Source organism: Nyctereutes procyonoides, unplaced genomic scaffold (assembly GCF_905146905.1).
Source record: "Nyctereutes procyonoides isolate TBG_1078 unplaced genomic scaffold, NYPRO_anot_genome, whole genome shotgun sequence".
NCBI lineage: Eukaryota > Metazoa > Chordata > Mammalia > Carnivora > Canidae > Nyctereutes > Nyctereutes procyonoides.
This window is the reverse complement of record NW_026575049.1, coordinates 18189962-18204031: the sequence shown is the minus strand read 5'-3', so window position 1 is coordinate 18204031 and position 14070 is coordinate 18189962. Positions and strand designations below refer to the sequence as shown.

General features: G+C 50.7%; 1 protein-coding gene across 2 annotated transcripts in view; it reads left to right on the top strand.

Annotated features, from left to right (window-relative positions):
• Positions 1-354: 354 nt before the first annotated feature.
• ZBED4 (zinc finger BED-type containing 4) overlaps positions 355-14070 on the top strand; it is a 31270-nt gene continuing 17554 nt past the window's right edge. Inside the window, exon 1 of one of the 2 annotated variants that reach the window (XM_055328960.1) lies at positions 355-493. The gene's annotated coding sequence lies outside the window, so the exon portion shown is untranslated. Of the gene's footprint in view, positions 494-1180; positions 1780-14070 lie in introns of those variants that run through there. The other variant, XM_055328963.1, reaches the window with a different exon arrangement.

Sequence of the window (14070 nt, the reverse complement as noted above, 5' to 3'; positions counted from 1 at the left end):
CTGCGCCTGCGCGGAGGCCCGAGCCCAGGCCGGAGCGCGGAGTCTGCGCCTGCGCGGGAGGGAGGCCGAGGCCGGGCGCGGGGACCAGGCGGGCGTGCGGAATCTGCCGCTCTGAGGCCGGTCCGCACCAGCCCGGGGCTGGGGACCGCGCCTGCGCGGCCGGCCCGGCCCGGGGGCGTGGCCACGCCTGCGCGGTCGGCCCGGCCCGGCGGAGGGCGGGAGACGGCGCGTGCGCGTTGGGCCCGGGCTCGCCCGGTCCGCCGCGCCTGGGTCCCTGGGGCCGCCCGGCCCCGCCCCCGGCCCCGCCCCGCGCCGCGCGGGGCCCTGGGAGGGGCGCAGCGTCCGGCGGCGTCGCGGGCGGCGGGCGGCGGCGGCGGCGGGAGGGGCCGGCGGGGGCAGACAAAGCCGCGGCTAATGAATGGGAGCGCCCGCCCGCGCCGGCCGTCGTCCGCAGGAGGGCGGGAGCCGCGCCGCCCGGAGCCCCGCGGCCGCGGTGAGTGTGCGGCGGGCGGGCGGCCGGGGCTTGCGGCTCGCCGCGGGCTGGCGCCCCGGGCCCGGCCGTCCTGGCGCGCGGCAGGGTCGGGGTCGGGGTCGCGGCGGGGGCGGGGGCGGCCGGGGGCGCCGGGGGCGCGGGCCGGGGCGCCGGGGGGCGGGGCGGGCGGGCGGGCGCGGCCTCCGGGGGCCCGGACCCCGCCCGCCCCCGCCCCCGCCCCCGCCCCGGGCCCCCGGCTGACAGCTGGCGCGCGGCGGGCCGGGCGGGCCGGGCCCGGGGCGCGCTCTCCGGGCGGCGGCGGCGTGTGGACAAAACACCCCGAGTGCTGGAAGTTGGGGCGGGGGGCGGGGGCGCGACCCCGAGGCCTCCCCAAGCCCCGGCCGCCGCCGCCGGGCCGCGCTGCAGGTGGGCTCGCTGCTCCGCGCTGCTTCCAGGAAGAGCCCGCCGACGGCCTCGGTTAAATGTCTCAGGAAGCACATGCCGCGGAGGCTCGCTGGCCCGTCTCCGCGCCGCCGCTGCATCTCGTGAACAAGATGCGAATCACCCGCCCCGCGCAATCGCACCTGGTCCGGGATCGCAGCTGCTCCCCCCCCCCCCCGCCCTCCTCCCGGCGACCCCGGGGACCCCCGCACCTCCCTGCAGCCCTGCGAGCCGCTCTCCAGCCAGGACACCGCTGCTCTCATCCTCCTCTTTGTATAAAAAAAAGGGAAGTCGTTTGTTTTGAAGTTAGCTCCGTCTGCATCAAGTGCACGGCTTTTAAAAAATCCACTTTAGACTTCAGTGAGGCTGGTTTGCCAGAGCAGGGGCACCCTTTGCGACTTTTTATATAGGAATATGAATGTTTGTTGTTTTGCCTATATCGTGGTGATTAAAAAAATTAGGAGACTTGAAAGGATTTAGTTGAAGTCTCTAGGTAAATACTACGAATAAGCCACATTTCGGGGTTTTTGTAGAAAGATTTTATTTATTCATGAGAGACCCAGAGAGAGGCAGAGGGAGAAGCAGGCCAACGCAGGACTCGATCCCGGGACCCCGGGGCTACGCCCTGAGCTGAAGGCAGATGCTCCACCACTGAGCCACCCCGGGCGTCCCCTAAATTTCAATTATGGATTGATTTTGGTCACTAAGCAAAGCTGCCTTTTAAGAAGAAAGTGCGAGCAGGAGTTGGGCTCTGCCTTGAAGTCTTCTGCGGGACGTTGGTGCAAGGACACATGACTCCTAAAAGCCTTATGCAGGTCCTGTCTCCCTGTCACACTTTACATTTTCTCAAGAAGACATAGCACAAGGTAAGACGTCTTCTGTGAATCTTCTCAACGTTTCAAAGGACACGGTTAATCCCCATGTATTGGAGGACAGCTTGGACTCTTATTCTCCCTGACAGGTGATTACCTGACAGCCGCCCCCTCCCGCACACACTGGTCTGGTTATTCCTGATATTTTGGACCTGAAAGCTCTGTTCTTTAACATCACGATGTGCAAATCAGGAGGTTTGTGAGTAACTCATGCTGTGGAAAGAATGTTGTAACACAGGGGAGAAAGATTTAAAGTGAATTGTTAGGGCAGTGGCTTGAATTCCGCGTCCCTGCCATGGAACCGATGCAGGGTATTCAGAGAGCGGAGGAACCGGGTGTCCTGTCCAGCACAGAGTAGGGTCGGGACAGTGAGCAGAACGGGGAGGTGCAGCTGTCGCAGCAGGAGGAGCCGTGATCGCGTGTGGTCTGCGCCCGGCCCCAGCTCCTTCAGTTGGTGAACTCCGGTCTGATTCCCAACCCCCCCCACCCCCCCCACCCCCGCCCTGCACGCGGTGGTGATGATTGCCTCGAGGGGGGAGCAGCTGAGTGATGCTGGCATCCGAGCCTCCGGTGGCTCTGGTCTCCAGCGTTCTGCTTCCTCCTGAGCTGCTCTGCACAAAGCACAGAGCTGCGGGTCCTCGGCTGTTGTTCTTCTAACGACGATTTGGTTTTTCAGGCACTATTTAAATCCCAGGGCCTGAAAGCATGAGCTGTAGGAATCTGTTATTTACGCTCTGTACTTAGCAAATCTAGCTGATAGTGCCACAGTGCGCCCCTGGCCCTGATGACTATAGTGTCTGCAGTGTTTGGACTCACGGATGTGCCGTCCACGCCCCTTCCAGGGGCTGGCCCTCTTTACACCCCCCTTTCCTGCTCTCCTCCCTCACCCCACTTCCCTTCCCCCGGTGTCTCTCCATTTGGAGATGGCTCAGATCACTTCCTTATTAATTACTTGGTGATGTGCTCCGGGTGGTTGATGTTCTGGAAAGCATTGCTGCGAGAAAGCTAGCGCCTTTCCTTCTCATGCTGCCTGTTTCTGAGGCAGAGGTCCTGGAGGAGACAGGTGCTGGACTCAGGATCCTGGCCTCTTGCTCTGTACCCAGCACAGGCCTACCTGCTGAGGGCAGCCCAGCCTACCTGCTGGGCGCAGCTGTGGTTTGTAAAAGGTGGCCTTACCCTCAGGGAACCTAAGCCTGATGCTGGGAATAGACTTAAGCCAGAGATAAAGGGCCAGCCAGTTCTCCCAAGGAAAATTCAGGCAGGTGCAAGCAGAGGTGGTGGGCAGAGTCTGAGAAGAGTGTTCCAGGAAGACCGCTTCTCGGGGAGTCCAGCCTGAGGTGCCTGGGCCACAGATGGAGGCCCTAGGGAAGAAGCGGTGGAGAGGCTGGCCCCACTGCTTGAGCCCGAGCCCTGTGGGTACCTCCGTGTCCGCGGCAGCCTATGCTCCTGAGGGGCATCTGCGGTGCAGCCCTTCCCGGCACTCACCCACCGCTGACAGCGGCCTGGGCCTGGGGTGGGTGGGCTGTTCCCTGCCGGCCCACCTTGGGGTTCTCCATGTGACCGTTCCTTGATCTGGACCGAGTGCCCCTGGCCCCCTGCACCTGCTCTGTCCTGCTTCACTGTCCTCATGGACGTAAACCATGAGGGGCTGTGTTTCCATCCAAGGCCACCGCTGGCTCATCTGCCCCTGATGGTCTGCTCACTTGCCAGGCGAGGGAGCAGCAGCGGGAGCACTGAGCTCTTCCGGGAGAGCTCCGGTTACTCTGTCACAGAGGCCGTGATCCACATTCTGTAAGTAAAAGGACATTCTAAAACTCTTGGTAGCTTCCAACCACAGCAGCAGTTTCTGACCTATTCCTTGTGGGACTGCCCCGTCCCCATGGGAAAAGGTAGGCAGGCAGGGTGCTGCTGTTGGGTAGAGGGGACCCACAAAACGAGTGAGCAGAACCAGCAAATAGCCCCGGTCTGTGACCCAGAACATTTCAGGGACAGAACGGAGACCAGCTGACCTTAGCATGGGCTGTTTGCTTGCTTTGGAATGTGCTTTGTTTCCAAGGTAGCCTTATCATGATTTCTGACCACATCTCATGGAAACGGCTCTGGTTCTGGGTTTCTGAAGTTTAACCCTTCGCAGCGGTCCCTGGCTCTTGGTTCTGTCTCCCTTCAGGTCGCAGCCGGCTCTGGGTTCTAGTTTTCCTTTGTGTGAGCACAGTGGCTCTTGTGGAACTTCTTCTGGCTGCGAGGCACTTGATGCTCTGGCCACACCCCAAGGCTGTGTTAGTTATGCCTACGCACACTCAGGATGTGTGAAAGGTACTCTCAGACGGAGGCCAGATCTTAATTTATGACCTTGCTGGGAAGACTTGTCTCCAAGCGGGAACCAGGCGGCAGTGTCGCTGTGGCTCACTGACTCATTGAGAGCGTGTGAACCTTGAGTTGGACACAAGTGTGCTTCAGGGTTTTAAACGTATGAATTATGAAGTTTCTAACTTACAGAGAGCGCTGGTCGGAGTCGCCCTAACCGCTACCTTCTGCCCAGATGCTGCTTGCTGAACTTTTAAAAAGGAAATCGCAGATACTCACCCCTAAATGTCCTTTTCTCCAAAGAAGAGGCAGGTGGGGACTGTTCTATACGACCAGCACATGGTGCCCGACGACGTCTAGGATGGGGACAGGGATGTCTCGGCATCACCCAGGCCAGTCCCCGCTCCCGTCTCCCTACTTGGCCCCAGTCGTCTTTGAGAGCCCATTTCTCCAAACCAGAATCTGGTTTAGGTCATTATTTTGTCTCTTTAAGTCTCTTTTCTTCGGGAGTAATGTCCGCCCACCCAGTTGTTTCCGTGACATTGACTTTCTGAAGAGACTAGGCCTGCGAGTGCCCTGTGTTCTGGATCTGGTTTGCCGGTGTCATCATCTGACCTGTTCCTCTACTCCATGCCCCCCCCCCCCCGACTGCTCGCCCCTATGCTGGGATCTGATGGCAAGAGGCTTGATGGGCAGCAGGCGGCACATGTTCACAGAGGTGATGCTGTGTGCTTCCTGCCACACCACTCTCGGAGGCTGTCCTGCTTCGGATGCCAGCTTCCCTGTGTTCTTCTCTGTGTGCCCACATTGGATGTCCTGAGTAGGCAGGACCGATGCTGGACCCACCCCCTTCATCCCCACTCATCAGGGGAGCAGCGCTCAGGGCATTTCGCTTCACTGTGGCAAACGCTTTGTTTTCCCTTTTTCTTTCTTGAATATCGGTGCAGGGTCATGGATTTTTATGTATTCATTACATTTGGGTCTATTAAAGTCTTCTGTGTGTGTTTTGATGTTCACACGGTGTAGCTGAGCAGGTTGTAGCTGAGCAGCTGGGTGCCTCGCTGAGGGGGCTCCTGTCCTCCCTCCATCATTCTGAGAGCACTTCCCTGGCTCCTTTCCCACCTGCCAGCAGCAATTGCTCCAGAGCGCTGTGGTCCCTTTCTGTGCATTTGGAAACCAAGGGCTGGGTGGTGTTGTGTTCACTGTGTTTGCGTATTATTGCTGCTGTAAGGACCCAGCTGATGGACAGAAGTAGGGAACTTTTTTTTAAAGCATTGTCAGTTCATACCGATATATATATATATATTTTTAAAAGATTTATTTATTCATTTATTTATGATAGACAGAGGGAGAGAGGCAGAGACACAGGAGGAGGGAGAAGCAGGCTCCATGCAGGGAGCCCGACGCGGGACTCGATCCCGGGGCTCCAGGATTGTGCCCTGGGCCAAAGGCAGACGCTAAACCGCTGAGCCACCCAGGGATCTCCATACTGATATTTTTATTTTTTATTTTATTTTATTTTATTTTATTTTATTTTATTTATTATTTTTTAAATTTTTATTTATTTATGATAGTCACACAGAGAGAGAGAGAGAGAGGCAGAGACATAGGCAGAGGGAGAAGCAGGCTCCATGCACTGGGAGCCCGACGTGGGACTCGATCCCGGGTCTCCAGGATCGGGCCCTGGGCCGAAGGCAGGCGCTAAACCTCTGAGCCACCCAGGGATCTCCATACCGATATTTTTAATGCAAGTTTGAAATTATATGGATTTACTTAATTTCTTTGATTTAAAAAATTTATCTTTTTCTTATCCTGAAAATCTTGATTCTTACTGTCATTGGCATAATTATTTGTTTTATGTTCAAGTATATGTAAGAGGAGATACCTAGGTGGCTCAGTGGTTGAGCGTTCGCCTTCAGCTTAGGGCGTGATCCCGGGGTCCAGGGATCATGTCCTACATCGGGTTCCCCGCAGGGAGCCTGCGTCTCCCTCTGCCTGTGTCTCTGCCTCTCTATGTGTGTCTCCTGAATAAATAAATAAAATATTAAAAAAAAAAAAGAAAACAAGTATACGTAAGATAGGGTGTAAAATTACAATACTGTGTCACTACTACTAATGGGCCTCCTTAGCAAAGTTTTAAGGCACTTTGGTGTTTGTTTTTAAGACTTTATTTAAGTATCTCTACACCCGTGCGGGGCTCGAACTCAGACCTCGAGATCTAGAGTTGCGGAGCAAGCTCCGAGCCCCAGGCCCCACGATGGAGCCGGCAGGGCACCCCCAGGGTGCTTGTGTCCTTGGTGCATCCTAAGTTGACTATGGATAAAGTACTGTGACAACAAGCCTCTTGATGAATATTCTTTTGTCTGTGGTTATGTTGCCTATTTTATGTACAGTTAGTTTTTTTTGTTTCAGATTTGGAATTTTTAAATTTTATGTTCAAAATAGTTACATGGCTCAAAAGTCAAAGTCGTATGAAAGATAGCAGAAATCTTACATCCCTGTTTCCTCCACTTTTTATAGGCAACTGTTTTTATTTCTGTTTTTCCTGCAGAAATTCTGGTTTCCTCTCTCATCTGTCATAAAAGGTAGCAAGTACGTTTTCCACTGTGCCTGCCTCTGGCTTCTGTGTTCCCGGCCTTCCTGGAGGGTGGTTTTCCAGCTTTGACTGCCCCGCCACGGTGGCTCCGGGGGCACGTGTTGTTTCATACTCGGGGTCCCCTGGGTGCGGGGATGTGATGTTAGTGCCCTGCTACTCAGAGCCTCGGGGTGGAGGTTGTTCCCAGCTCTGGGTCTTTGCCAGCCTGACCCAGGGAGACCTGATGTTTTGGAGTAGTGTTCCTTTAATAGGCTTTGATTTCGATGTAAAAAAGGGAAAAATGTATTTTAAATCAGATGTGTTTGGTAGCCAGAGCGTTTGCGATCGTGACATAGATGCTGTGTTCTGGAAGTCAGCGAGGGCTGGCCTGCCCCCCTGCGCCGCCGCTCCTGCCTCCGCCTCGGAGTCGTCGGAAGGTGGTTTCTTTCATTCTTTCAATAAAAAATAAGTCGATTTTCCAAGTGAGAACATTGCCATGCATTTTACCATTTCTAGCCTGTGGAAAGGATCCTCTGATTTACTTTTTGGTATTTTTCTGTTTGAAACTAAAAGTACGATGGAGTCCAGAGACTTTGGTTTGGGGTGCCTTCTTTCCGTCTCCCCGGCTCTCGTCCTAATTTGGGATCTCTGCGCGCACCATCCAAGCACAATAGGATTCCTTCATCGCTGTGGTGCCCAGCATCCGGGGAGCCCTCGGGGTGCAGAGAGCTGGGGCGGCCACCTGTCCTGGGGGAGCCAGGCTGTGAGGGCAGTGACGACGTTGGTTCCGGAAGGCTCCTGTGTTTTCAGCAGTGTCCTTGATTACACTATTTCTGTTTGCTGGAGAGTCGAGTCAGAACCAGGGTGTAACTAGTTCCAGATGCCTTCCTGGGAAATCCTCTTCAGAGTTTTGGGGTAGGTGGCAAAAAACAAATTATTCTTTACACATATGTTAAAATTATCAAAACTGCCACAGTAACATAATCCTTTTGTGGTTTGAAAACCAAAGATAATTTGCTTCTTTTTTTTCTTTAATTTGTACTGAAATAGTAGGCAAATATTTTCTGTAGTAGTTAACTGCTAGATCAAATGACAGTATTTTTCCTAAATTAGCAACATCATTGCTATTTATGATTATGAAATAATATGAACAAAATTATTAAAGTAATAGAGAAATGTAGAAAGTCGAAAGTGGAAGTCTTTCATGATTATTGCAGTTGTTTTTTTTTTTTTTTAGTTTTTTAAGTTTTTTTTAGTTTTTTGTTTGTTTTTTTAGGTTTTTTTTTTTTTTTTTTAGTTAAGTTTCATATACCCTTCAGGACATATATGTCTGGATACACGCTTACACCCAGGGCATCTGGGCCACCTCTCCTCTGCCATGCGGGCCGCCACGGGGGCACTCCCTCCTGCTCAGGTGGGACAGGTGCATCGGGGGCCGCTCAGGTGGCTCTGCCGAGGGATGCCTAGATGATTTCCAGCTTTTAACTCTTTTATTTTTATTTATTTATTTTTAAGATCTTATTTATTTCAAAAAGAGAGTGAGCGTGCACACGTGAGCAGGGTGGGGGGTAGAGGGAAAGGGACAAGCAGACATGGGGCTTGATCCCACGAGCCTGAGGTTTTGAGCGGAGCTGAAATCCCACCCAGGCGCCCCTTATCTCTTACTGTGAAGCATCACATACATGCAGAGAAGTGCTCATCTCAGTGAATGGTCACCAGGTCAAGAGAGGAAAATTGCCCCCTGTGCCCCCATTCCCCCGACCCTAAAGTTAATAATTTTGGCAGCTTGTACCACTGTTGTTCATATCCCGGGATCCCGCAGTGTGTGTTCTTTCTAGCTGGATTGCTGGGTATGATGGCAGTTTCTCTACCTTCATTGCTGTAGGATATCCCGCCGCGTGGACCTATCGCGGCAGGTGTGTGTAGTCGGCAGCCAGCCCTTGACCGTTGTGAACGCTGCCATGAACCTTCCTGGGTTTGTCCTTCTCTGCACATTGGCAGCATCTTGGTTGTGTGACCCCAACTGGTCATGGGATGATACCGTATGTGGAGTTCAGTCTTACCAGGTGCTAGCGAGCGCACCCCAGTGTGGTGGTGCTTGTCTGTCGCAGGCCTTCACCAGTGTTGTCGGGCCAGAGTATGTGCGTGTGTGTGCACTTGCGCGTGCATGTAGCCATCTGACAAGGCATAGGTGATTGTGGCTTTAATTCTTATTTCCATGATTTTTTAGCTGCTTAATATTAGTGTAGTCTGATTTGTCCATCTTCCCTTGATAGTTCTATTTTGCTCTAAATCAAGATTATAAGAGTATTTTTTCATTGTAATTTTTATTGTTTTCTCTTTATTTTTTTAATTTTTAAAAAATGTTTATTTTTATTTTTTAATTATTTTTATTTATTCATGAGAGACACACAGAGAGAGGCAGAGACACAGGCAGAGGGAGAAGCAGGCTCCCTGTGGGGGCCCCATGTGGAACTCGATCGCAGGTCCCAGGATCACAGCCTGAGCCGAAGGTAGACGCTCAACCACTGAGCCACCCAGGGATCCCCAAGCCTTTTTAATTTTAAGGTATAGCACAGACACAGAGACTGTGTGAAGTAAATGTATAGCTTGAGGGGTTATTATAAGGTGGATGTCTTTGTGATCATCACTTGGGTGAAGAAATAAACTTTTGCTGGCCCCAGAATCCTCCCCTGTATCCTGTCCCTGTCCTGTGTCCCAGCTTCCCTCCTCCTGACGTAACTGCTGACCTCACCCTTAGCGCAGTTCCTTCCTTCATAGTTTGATGACCCCATCGCGTCCCTCCAAATAGGAGTTAACGTTCCCGTGTTTATTCAGAAGCTGTTGTAGTATTATCTGTAGCTCCCCACTAGCCCCCGTGAAGTTTTTCGCAGTCGGACTTGTGTTTCTCCCCGTCGAGACTTTGCTGATGGCAGTCCTCCAGTGTACTTTGATCTGTCCTTGGTTTCCTTGAAATCCGTCCTTGGATATAGAGGTTTGATAAGATTTGGGTTTGGCCTCTGGTGAGACTCCCTCACAGGGTGTCATGTTGAGGAGGCGCCTGTGTGTGGTGTCTCTTTTTTAAAATAGGCCCCATGCCCGGCGTGGAGCCCAGAGCGGGGCTTGAACTCACAACCCTGAGATGAAGACCTGAGCTGAGATGGAGAGTAGGACACTCACCTGGCTGAGGCGCCCAGGTGCCCCTGGTGTCTCTCCTGTGTGATGCCGGGAGCCAACGATGCCCAGACGTACAAGCGTTCATTCATAACACGTTATAGACGGTGACGTTGTGATGTTCTGGCCGAGTGGCTGCTTCCGTGTTCCTCAGCTGGACTCCTGTAAGGGGGAGCTGTCGTCATTGGTACCTGGGTCTGTAGTGCTTGCAGGACACCCCAGGTAAAAATGCTTGGTTCTTCTCTTTACCAGTTTTCAAAATAATGAATCACTTTTTTGTTATCCTCCAAAGGTGACCCACTGAGGTTATGAACTCAGATTTTAAACATATTGGGTGAATTTTAAAATCTTATTCACGGTCCCCGTTTGTGTTGAGATTGTGTCATGTTTGGGCAGCAGGGGTCTCTGTAAGCTGGCGCTGCACACTTTGGACACAATCTCAGTTCGTTCCCAAAGGTCCCTTGCTCTCTGGTGTGCGACGATGCCCTGGCGTGGCATATGCTCTTCCCGCCCCAGACCTGGGGGAGCCATTCTGCAGGGGTCCCTGTCTGTTTTAAGGGGAAATGGTGTTCAGAAGCACGATCTGCCCATGAGGGACACTCAGTGCTGTTGGATCGGTGGTGGTTTCTAGATCTTTGCGGTGGACAAAGCCAGGGTGTGTACTCTGACCACAGGCAGTAACGTTGTTCATTGGACCTTTTGTACGTTATGTCCTCACCTCCCTTGTCCACAGGAACCCAGGTTCTCTAGGGCGGAGGACAGGAGAGCACCAGGCCATCGCTAATTGCTCATTTACGGTCTTGTCGCTGCGGGTGTCACTCTCTCGGGCTGGCACCAGCAGTGACACTACCCCATATCGTGACTCAGCAGTTACTGTTTGCATCAGACCTGCCGTCCCTCCGTCCTCCAGTCATTTCAGAGCCTAGAGCATCTCTCCCAGAAACCCTTGTGAGCCTTAGCTCTGCCAGGAAACCCACGCTAAAGGCTCACGCCTGACTTCTGGTTCAGATGTCTTCTCTCCTGGGGTTCTCGGAAGGTCACATGGAAAATATTACCTGAATTCTTTTTTTTTTTTTAATTTTTATTTATTTATGATAGTCACACACAGAGAGAGAGAGGCAGAGACACAGGCAGAGGGAGAAGCAGGCTCCACGCACCAGGAGCCCGACGTGGGATTCGATCCCGGGTCTCCAGGATCGCGCCCCGGGCCAAAGGCAGGCGCCAAATCGCTGCGCCACCCAGGGATCCCTATTACCTGAATTCTTATGTCGATAATAGCTTTTATGTGTCCTTTGTACTTGAAAGTCAGTTTAGTTGTAAAGTCTTCAGTTCACATTTTTTTTCCTTCAAAAACCTTAAATACTATTTTCTTGTCTTCCAGCATAAAGCATTACTATCAATCAAACACATGGTAATTTTCTTTTTTTTTTTTTTAAGATTTTATTTATTTACTTGATAGCACGAGCAGGGGAACAACAGAGGGAGAGGGAGAAACAGACTCCTCGAGGAGCAGGGAGCCCAGTGCGGGACTTGATCCCAGGACCCTGAGATCATGATCTGAGCTGAAGGCAGATGCCCAACTGATGGAGCTCCCCAGGCACCCTGTAAATTTGCTTTCTTTACTGTAAAAATGACTTTTTTTTTTTTTTTTGCCTGAACAGCATTTTTGCCATCGTTCAGCATAGATTTGTCCTCCACACGGCATGTTCTATCATTATGGGGCTCCACGGAAGGTTTGGCTTTGTCCCCTCCACTTTTGCGAGTCGGGGAGGTGCTCTGATTATGTGTGTGTTGGATCTTCTTTACGTCTTTTCCATTCACTTCTCTGGGGTCCTTTTTATTTCTCCTTTTTCATTAAAAAAAAAAATTCTTTTCCTCTTCTGTTTCTCTTCAGTAATCAGTTGTGGAGTTTATTTGTTCCCATGGTGCTTCTAGCTTCGTGTTTATTCTCGAAAAACTATTTTACTTTTATTTCTCATGTTTTCCTAGGACCCATAACCTCATTTCAGTGTTCTCCTAGCCTCACTTAGGTTGTCCTTTTGTATTATTTTTAAATATTTTTAGCCTCTTTTGAAAGAAGTTGCAGTTTTCATATGGTTTAATTTGAGGTTATGATTTCTGATGTTTCATAATCTGTGGAGATGCTTTCTGCTCTTCATTATTTTTTCTCTTATCTTTTTGTGAGATTTGACCTTAATTCTTTCTGCTACTTATTGTATTCATTTTCTGGTGCTCTTTTAATAAACTGAGTGGCTGAAGACAACATACCTTTGGAGGTCAAATCTGAGATGGGTCACGCTGGGGTGTTTCCAGGCTCCCTTTCTTTCTGGAGGACATCAGAAAGATGTCCTCTGCCAGTGGGCCCCTTCCTCAGTCTTCAAAGTCAGCAGCACCACATCGTGTAGGTTCTTTTTTTTAAGGTTTTATTTATATGAGAGAGAGCACATGCATGTGCATGAGTGGGGAGGGGCAGAGGGAGAGGGAGGAGCAGACTCCCCGCTGAGCAGGGAGCCCCACCCAACCTGGGACTGGATCCCAGGACCCTGAGCCAAAGGCAGACGCTTAACTGACTGAGCCACAGGCGCCCCAACATGGCCCTTCTCCTGATGGCATCACCCCCTGTCTCTCTTCTGCCTCCTGCACTGTAAAGACCCTGTGATCACACTGGGGCCCCCCAAATAAGCCGGGGTAATCTTCCCTAATTCCACATGCAGCCTGATTAATAATTCCTCCTGGCCGTGTAACCCAGCATACTCCCAGATGTCAGGGTTAGGACGTGGCCTTCTGACGGGCCTGTTATTCTGTCACTTTTATATTTATTTGATGTTAGTGGGTTTTTTGACATGTAAGAAGATACAACTTAGCAGCTTCTAGCTTCATGATGCTTCCTTGTCCTGTGAAAACTGTGGGGCCTCCTCCTTTGTGTATGTGGTGACCAGTAGCTCGTCCTTGCTGTTGCTCTCGGGCTTTGAGTCCAGGTGATGTGGCCTCTTGGGCTGAGCTGGACAGCGTCATATCTTCTGTTTTCAAAAAGTGTGTGGAGAAGCCATAGTATTTCTCCTGTAAATGTTTGAAACAGTTCACCAGTGAAGCCATTGGGGCCTACGATTTTCCTGTGGAAAGATTTGAAATCACTAATTGGATCTTTGTACTTATTTATAGGGTCCATTCTGGTTTTCTTTCTTCTCAAGTCACTTTCCCATTGTCCATGAGTTGTTGAGCTTGTTGGTATGTAGGTGTTCATAGTATTTTTTATATTTCACTCAATTTGTGAGGAATCAGTGCTAACATTCCCACATTTTCTCAAACTTTGTCTTGTATTCTTGGTTAATCTAACTAAAGATTTGTCAGTTTTCACAATGTTATAAAAGAACCAGTTTTTGGTTTTGTTGATGTTCTGTATCACCTTTCTGCTTCTCATGTCACTAATATCCATTCTAATCTTTATTATTGCCTCTTTTCCTGCCTTTTTTTCTCCAGGGTTTTTGTTTTGTTCTGTTTTTGTTTTTGTTTTTACGGTTAATGCTTGCTTTTTTTTTTAACATATAAAATATGATTTCAGATTTTAAAAAGTTTTTATTTAAATTCCAATTAGTGGGACACCTGGGTGGCTCAGTGGTAGAGCGTCTGCCTTCGGCCCAGGGCTTGACCCTGAGGTCCCAGGATTGATACCTGCACCAGGCTCCCTCCAGGGAGCCTGCTTCTCCCTCTGCCTGTGGCTCTGCCTCTCTCTGTGTTTCTCATGAATAAATAAATAAAATCTTTTTAAAAACAAATATAAATAAATTCCAGTTAGTCGGGGCACCTGGGTGTCTCAGTGTTTGAATGTCTTGGCTCAGGTCATAATCCCAGGGGTCCTGGCATTGAGTCCCACATCAGGCTCCCTGTTCGGGGGAGTCCACTTCTCCCTCTCTCTCTCTGCTGCTACCCCTACTTGTGTGCACTCTTCTCTCAAATAAATAAAATAATAAAAACATTTTAAAAAGATAAATAAATTCCAGTAAGTTAATATACGCAGTGCACTATTAGTTTCAGGTGTACAACATAGTGAATCAACACTTCAGTATGATTTTAGGTTTTTTTTGTGGCCATCCACGTGCACTTGAAAAGAATGTGTATTCTATGGTTTTGGATGGAATGCTTTGAAGAAATGCTTTACATTATTGATTTGAGGCTTTTCTTTTCTAATATAGGCATTTCAAACTATACATTTTTCCCTGAGCACTCCATCA